Below are 7,812 nucleotides of genomic sequence, written 5' to 3'. Positions count from 1 at the left end.
TGAGTGCTAGCAAAACTGAGGGGGATGAGCATGACAGCAGGTAGAGGCAGGAGGGACAAAGCAGAGGACTGGGCAGGAAAAATCTGATCCAGGCCTATCTTTGCTAGGCAGAGCTGTCCCTGAGACGTGAGAGCCTGTGGTCAGCAGAGGGCAGTATTGTTTCAACAAATCCTTCACTAACTGCTTTGGAGGATTGTGCCCTCCACCTGAGCTTTGGGAATATTGACAGAATTGACAGGGATCAGAGGGTCCGTTCACTTGAAGAACAAACACAGCAAAAAAGATGGACATCTGTATACCTCCCATCTATTCTGAACATTCCCTGTATAATTCTTTCAATTTTTCTGTCTGAAAAAATTTTAATCGTGAAATGTTGGAAGGAAAGAGAGAACGGAGCTCTAAGCTGTACTTGCCCCAGCTCTGCCCTGGCCTGCAGCCATCGCCAGCAGTGACATCTGTCTGTCTTCACGAAGCATCTTATTCTTGATATTCCTTTGATTCTTGCTGCTCAGATGTGGGCCTCTGACCAGCTCTCTTTCCTTCCCTGTCTTTCTTCTTCTCTCTTCCCCCTCTCTGTCCTCTACTTCTATTAGGTGTAGGTCTGGCTTATCAGGGCCAGCTACTGGGCACCAGGGGAGTAGGCCTGAGGACACGACAGATCCCATTCGTTGGACTACCATCTGAGGGAGAAACCCGCAGGAGCAGGGCTTAGAGGAGAAAGGCAGAACACTTAAATCATATTCTCTGGGCCACAGGGTAAGTGCAAGCCCAAATCTGGGATTCAAAGCTGGGCCTCAGGCTCTGTAGTTCTTCAGGGCTTCCTTATGAGCTTTCTAGAATGTACCGTTTCTGTGTCTCTGAGCACCACAAAGTTTTCCAAGGGGCCAGTTCCTGTGTCTGACTTGAGAGGGCAGCTCAGCTTGTCCAAGGGGTCTCAGTTACACATCTCCTAGTATTCTTAGAATACATTCTTCCATCCACCTGGACCATTCCAAGACTCTGTGACCCAAGGTTGGGTACAGCCTCCTAAGACCACTGCAGGCAGGGGCAGAGCTCAGAACTCTGGCTCTGTGTCCCCAGGCTCTGGCTCAGCTTTCAGAGAAGGAGGCCATTGCCTACCCCCGTGCTGCCAGAAGGAGCCAGGATGCTCTGCCCGGAAAGGGGTGTGGGGAGGTGAGAACACCATTAGCAGCCGAGACTACATTGGCATTAGGAGATTAATGAGCCTTTTTGAATAACGAATGTAGCTTCAGCCAACTGTTGGTAATTAGTTAGAGCAAAGCCACGCTGTGCCCCGGATCTGTCAGCTGGGATCTCCAGAGGAGCTGAAGAGTGGGATGGGTGAGAGCAGAAAGGAAAGAGTAGAAATTCCATCTCCTCTGCCCTAAGCCAGGACTAGAGGTCTGTACTGACGCTGAGCTGAGCCTTTTCAGAACCATATCAATCTGATATCACTTTGAGAGACACAGGGCACTCAGGGGTCTCAAGCAGTCATCTCGTCTACCGTCCCACCTGCACTCAGGCCCACAGAACAGTGCTTCTGGAAGTTTAATCTGTTTATAGGTCACCTTCGGGCTTTGTTCCCAGCTGATTGCTGATGCTGCTGGTACAGGGTACTCTTTTGCAGCAAACCCATAAGAGCGGGAGAGAGAAAGAGAGAGAGAGAGAGAGAGAGAGAAATGCTTTAGGGCCCAGAGCACATTTATTTCATTAAGTTGCGATCTCAGGGTTTTATAATTCACTCATCATTTATTTCTTCGTTCATTCAACAGAGTCTACTCTGTGCTTAGGCATTTGGATTCATATGTGCTGGTGCAGAGTAGGCTGAAAATAGCCCAGAGTAACCAGAGAGATTCCCGTGGGATAGAAAGGGAAGGCTGGGGAAGCAGAGTGGGTCCAGGCTGTGGCCACACAGGTGTGGGCTGCTCTCAGCTCCTTGGGAAGAGCCAGTTGCTCCTCCTCCCTTCTAGGAGGGCCCTTCTCCAACTTCAGAACTGAAGGCCAACAGCCGAGGCAGCAGGGGGCAGAGAGAAGTCATGCTCACATCATCTTCTCTTTAAGAAAGAAAGTGCATCTTAAAAACAGTGGGAGCTAATTTGCTCTTCTATAATCAATCACACAGTACAGAAAACAAAACCACACTCCAGCAAGCCCGGAACGGCTGAGAGGAGACACAAGGCAGGTGGGCAGGGAGGGGGATTCTGCAGAGAGGAAGTTTTTCTCTTTAGGGGTTTTAAATCAAATGACTCTTAAGGACATAAGGCAATCGTGTGTGTAGGTGTGTGTATGTCTCTGTGTGTGTGTGTGTGTGTGAGGGGGGTTGTGTGGTGTATTCCGGGTCATGTTTAAGTGGTGCCAATCTTTTCCCAGCTTCCAAGCATCTCGCCCCCTGGCCTGCTCTTCTTTGATCTGTTTGTGGGCAGTGGGGAACCATAACCCATTCAGGCTATGCCACCCTGGAAGCAAGGAGCTTAGCTTGACCTCGCCTTTCAACTCATCACCAGTTAGCTTTCTATTCCCTCCTGAGCCTTGATTGCCCTCTCTGTTGAATGGGGAGATGATGACTCTTCCTTCTCTGTCTCACACCACTGGAAAAACAACAGCAAGCATTACTAAAAAAATGGTGAAAGATAATCTCTGGGGGAGCCTGGTGCTCTAGCTATTTCCATCTGGATCTTGGGTTTGGGGTGAGAACAGCCTAAACTGGTCTGAAGTGGTAGCTGAGAAGAAGCACCCCCTCAGGTGCCACGGCCCCTGGTCAGGTGCTGTTCTAGGTGCCTCTTTTCCCCAGCTCAGAGATGCACCCCTCCCAGGTGCCTCATCTCTTGTCCCCCTTCCTTCCTCTCCTTCTTCCTCCTATTCTTTCTTTACCCCTGTATCTAGCATGACCACATTTTCCGAATTTAAAATTGGGACATAGCCTGACAAAAGGGTAGACTGAACTGTGGACATTTGTGGGTGTTCTGGGAGGTACCATCACTATAAATGCCCCTGTCCATGGGCTTCCTCTTCTGCCCTTCATTTGCTCTGGGCTATAACACCATGGTCATAAGACAACCAACTGGGGTCAAAGCATTGCCAAACATCCAGATGTTTAGAAATGTCCAGATGGTAGATTTAATGTTTGCAGTTTGGTTTATTCTGGGTGCCCTGTGGACACAATTCAGTAAAAACAAGTAGATGAATAAATAAGAAAACCTCTACAACCCAAGCAGTGAGTTGTTCAGCATCTTATCTTCAAAACAAATGATAATTGCTGGCATCATTTTGGTGGCATGCAGTGTAGACTTCACCTAAACCATCTCCAACCACACTTTCCACCCACCCCTGCTGGGAGCCATCTATGAGCCATGGGTAAACTAAGCCATGTGGGAGCCATTAGGCAGGGAAGCTTGGTATCTGGAACTCCCAGGAGGAATCCACTGGTTCTAGAATGCCTGATTTGTGTGGTGCCCTGCCTAGCCCTCTCTTCAAGTTCTAGCATAATGCCAGAGACAGGAGTGACCTGCTGAAGCCATAGAGCCTCTTGAAGATGGGTGTAGCTTGTCAAACGCCCATCAACTCTTTACTGCAAGACCCCTGCCACACCAAGAAGCAAGACTCCTCCCATTGAAACCTTATCCCTGCCTTTGATGGACTCCCCCTTAAATAAAGAATCGAGGCCTTTTTTCATCTGTTCAGTTCCAGTTCCCATCAGGACTGGAAGACCCATCCGATGCTCCACTTTATAAATCCAATTTCTGGCTTTGTTTTTATTTCATACTGACTATTTCAGACTTTTTATTTTCCCAGGCAGCTCATACCTCCTGGGCAGAAAGCTGCTCTGTTGGGGTGCTGGCCACTTCCATACACCCCGCCCCCCTGAAGAGACTCTTTCTTGGAAAGAACACCATGTCTTGGTTTTCTGGAGCCACAGGGTCTGTGAGTGGAGTCCTTGGTCCAAATCCCCAGCAAATCATCTATCTGCCCACATACCCACACTACTTCTCACCCACTGCTTCCTCTCTCCCTCCCTCCCTCCTTCCTTCCTTCCCTCTTTCCAAACTTATTTGTCTCCCATGTAGCCTGCACTGTGCTAGACACTAGTCCTTGCCTGCTCAGACTCACAGTCACACATCTCTGCCTGTAGCTATTAAATCTCAATTGTAGAACATGCCCAAGGGCATTTCTTCCCATGTCTCTACATTCTAACCTTCTCTTCCTGGCTTCATGCTTCCTTCACCACCTCCCCAGCATGGAAGTATTTTTTCCTGAAGTTTCGGAGAATACTAGAGAAGCTTTGCTCCTTGGGTGGACAGATCTCCTTCCCAGATTCGTGCAGGTGGCTGGAAGAACTTCATATGCAAAAGTTAGAGTGCTGTCCTTTTCTGTCCCCCTAGAACGCTTAATTAATGTCTCTCTGCAGAACAGCGGCCCTCCTGCTATGGAGAGCAGCCACTCACAGATGCGGTGGAGGGTATTTCTTGCCTCAGAATGTCCTCCCTGGCATCTTCACCCCAGGTGGGAGCAGACGGACAGGGAGGCCGAGCCACTTGTTTATTTCAGTTCCAGCTGGTGTCTGGCCTGGTGGGAGTGTAACCAAGAGGAGAGAAGGCTTGTGACTTTTGGAGCTTAATTAAACATATTTACAAAGTCCAGCACTGGTTAGCTAGTGAGGCACAAGGAGACAGAAGCCGGTATTGCATTATAAGATTAATAAACCAATTAAGTAAAGACTGCAGCGTCTTGCTGTCCCAGTAGGGCAGGAGGCGAGTTTGACAGCTGCTCTTTCCTGATGATTGCCACAAATTTCAGAAGAAAAGACAGCCTGGGCTTTCCTTCTTCCATGAGAGAATACCCCAGGCTGTTGTCCTGTCTAATCTCTCACACAGCTAGTCAAGTTGTTTTCCAAGCCCGTGGGTCGGATGTCATGTTTAGCCAACTGGGAAGAAAAGAAAACAAAAGCTATTTCTGTCCCTCTAATCCCAACAAAAACAAAAACAAAAAGCACTGGTATGAGTTCGTGTATTGCTCCTTGGGATGCACCATTCTGGGGTGGAGTAGAATAGGGTAGGTGGGGGAATTTTGGAAGATCCAGCAGGCATTCTGCAGAGGAGCTGCTCAGGGAGGGGGACACCTACCTCCTGCAGGGTGGCAGACTTGTGGCCTGTCGCATGCCCTCTTCTGTCAGTGTTAGCAACACGGCTCTTGTTCTTCTGAATCAAGTCACTGTTTGCTTTTTGCATGCATCTCATTAAGTTTAAATGGCTCTCCCTTCCCATCGTCTGGGACATAATTAATAAAAACGGGCCCTTGTGCAAGATCCAGTGAAGACCCTGCAAAGCATCCAAACAAGCACCCCAGCTCAGGGAGCAGCAGTGAGGAGGGGGACCCACACTCAGCTCCAGTCTCAGACTTCTGCTGCCATATCCCTCTCCCACCCAACCCTGGGCCAGGGCTCCATGGCTCCTGCTCAAGACTATGAATGAGAGTGGAATTACAGGCTCCTGCATGATGGGTGTATTAGTTAGAAATCCACACTTTGGTGATATCTGAAGTGTGTCTTAGGGCTTCTACTCCTGCTCAGCTGCACCAGCCGGGGAGCCCAGGGCCCTGGTGTCACATCAGCTGCCTTGGCCTGGTTTCAACAGCTCTCAGACTGCTCTGATCCAGAGCTTCGAGAACACGGAGGGGCTTGCCAAGTTTCAGGAAAATTTCTGGGGATTTTAGTTTCCTCATTTGCAGAAATGAAAAAAAGAGTAGGGCAGGGAGATACTAATACAATAAAATCCATTCTGCCCACTTTATAAAATTAGCAGAGAAGCAAGAGGCATAATGTCTATGGACAGCTCTAGATAAATATGAATACTGGGAGTTGTCAGGCAAGTGCCTTAATTCCTTTCTGGGACAAAATAGGGAATGAATGAATCCAACTGACCTGAGTTGCTGCAGTCACGGTCTTGGCAACCTGTTAAAACTCTCAGAGCCTCCTTTTTAAATGGGCATGACAACCGGAGGTCAAAAGTGTGGTCTATGCTGTCTTAATCAGACTTTGTCACCTTCTAGTTGTTTAACCTTGGGAAATTTATTTGAGCTTAATGTTTTTTTTTCCTGTGCAAAATGAGGGTGATAATAATTCCTACCTCATAGGATTACTGTAAGACTTGATTAAGATCATTCATGTAAATTTCCCAGCCCAGTGCATCTGGTACATAGTAAATGCTCAATATCATCATAACAAAATTGATTGTTCTTATTAATAAATGAGATTATGTATACATAAAACATCCTGTATGGTATGTATATAAAACATCCCACACAGCGCAGACGTTTGATTAGTAAAGGTTTATTTACACCTCCTCTACTTCCTACATCAATCAACCAGTCCGTATAGTAAAAACCTGGCCAAGCAGGGCACAGTGGCCAACACCAGTAATCCAAATGGCTCTGGAGGCTAAGGCAGCAGGATCCTAGGTTCAAAGCCAGCTTCAGCAACTTAGTGAGGCTGTAAGCAACCTAGTGAGACCCTGTCTCAAAAAATAAAAAGGCTGGGGATGTGGCTCAGGGGTTAAGTGCTCTTGGGTTCAATCCCTGGTATGAAAAAGTCAAAACCAAAACCAACAGAAAACCTGGCCCAGCTATGTTTCCCTTGGAAGACTAGATACCTAGTGTGGATAGTAGGTCACATTGCTTTGGGAACCATGGTCCACAAGATCACTGCTTCTCTCCAGGAGAAAGAAAGGCTCAGAAGGAACAAGGTGGGAAGAATAAGGAGAGGAAATCCTGACCCTGCTGGAAGCACAGGTGTGGCCTCATCCCCAGGCTCACAAGTAGTGCCCTTCTGGTTTGCTCAGGGTTCTCTGAAAGTGTCTTCCAAATGCAGGCAGCTCCTCAAATGCTCGCAGGAGCATCTACGATTTTCTCCATCAGTTGAAGTCATTCCAAAGGATATAATTTCAGGGTATTATAAATATTGACTCTTTAAAATGAAACCATTATTCGTTATTAAATGTATTGGGTGGAATCTAACTACCATAGTGATTTGATATCCATCATCATTCGCTTAAAAACCATTCGAACACAGCTTTTCTTTCACATTGGCAAAGTTTATTTCATTCTCTAGCCTTCTTAAACCATCTTTCTAGTCTATCTCCCACAGAATTTTATTCTTATGCAGTATGTTTTTAGTGTGGATTGTCTTTTACTGATCAACCAATATGCATCTCTGAAATGACACTATGTTTATAATTAAATTTTTTTTCCAAAGTTAATTTTTTTGTTGTTGTAAAAAAAAAACAGCATAAAATTTATCATTTTAACCACTGTTGGATGTGTAGTTCAGTAAAGTTAGGTTCATTCCCCTTGTTAGGGAATAATCAGAATTTTTAATAATATATTTCCTTAAAGTTCTAAATGTTAAAATTACTTCTTGAGTATACAGGCTCATGCTGGGAATCCCAACAACTCAGGAGGTTGAGGTAGGAGGATCATCAAGTTCAAGGCCAGCTTCAGCAACTTAGTGAGGCCCTAAGCAATTTAGCAAGACCCTGTCTCAAAATAAAAAAAAAAAAAAATAAGAAGTATACTCTATTTATGTATGATCTATCAAAATACATTTATTGTCATGTATAACTAATTAGAACAAATAAAAAAATTAAAAAGGTCTGAGATGCAGCTCAATGGTTAAGCATTCCTGAGTTCAATCCTGGGTATAAAAAAGAAAAAAAAAATACTTATTGAATGAGTGATCATTATAATTGTTATCAGTATACATATGACCAGAATAGTATAAATTTTGTCAGTGATAAATTAAATAAGTAGTAAAAATTTATA

The sequence above is a fragment of the Marmota monax genome, unplaced genomic scaffold (assembly GCF_021218885.2).
Source record: "Marmota monax isolate L192 unplaced genomic scaffold, Marmota_monax_Labrador192_F-V1.1 WCK01_AAM20220418_F8-fsc00105, whole genome shotgun sequence".
NCBI lineage: Eukaryota > Metazoa > Chordata > Mammalia > Rodentia > Sciuridae > Marmota > Marmota monax.
Note: the sequence above shows the minus strand (reverse complement) of the source record.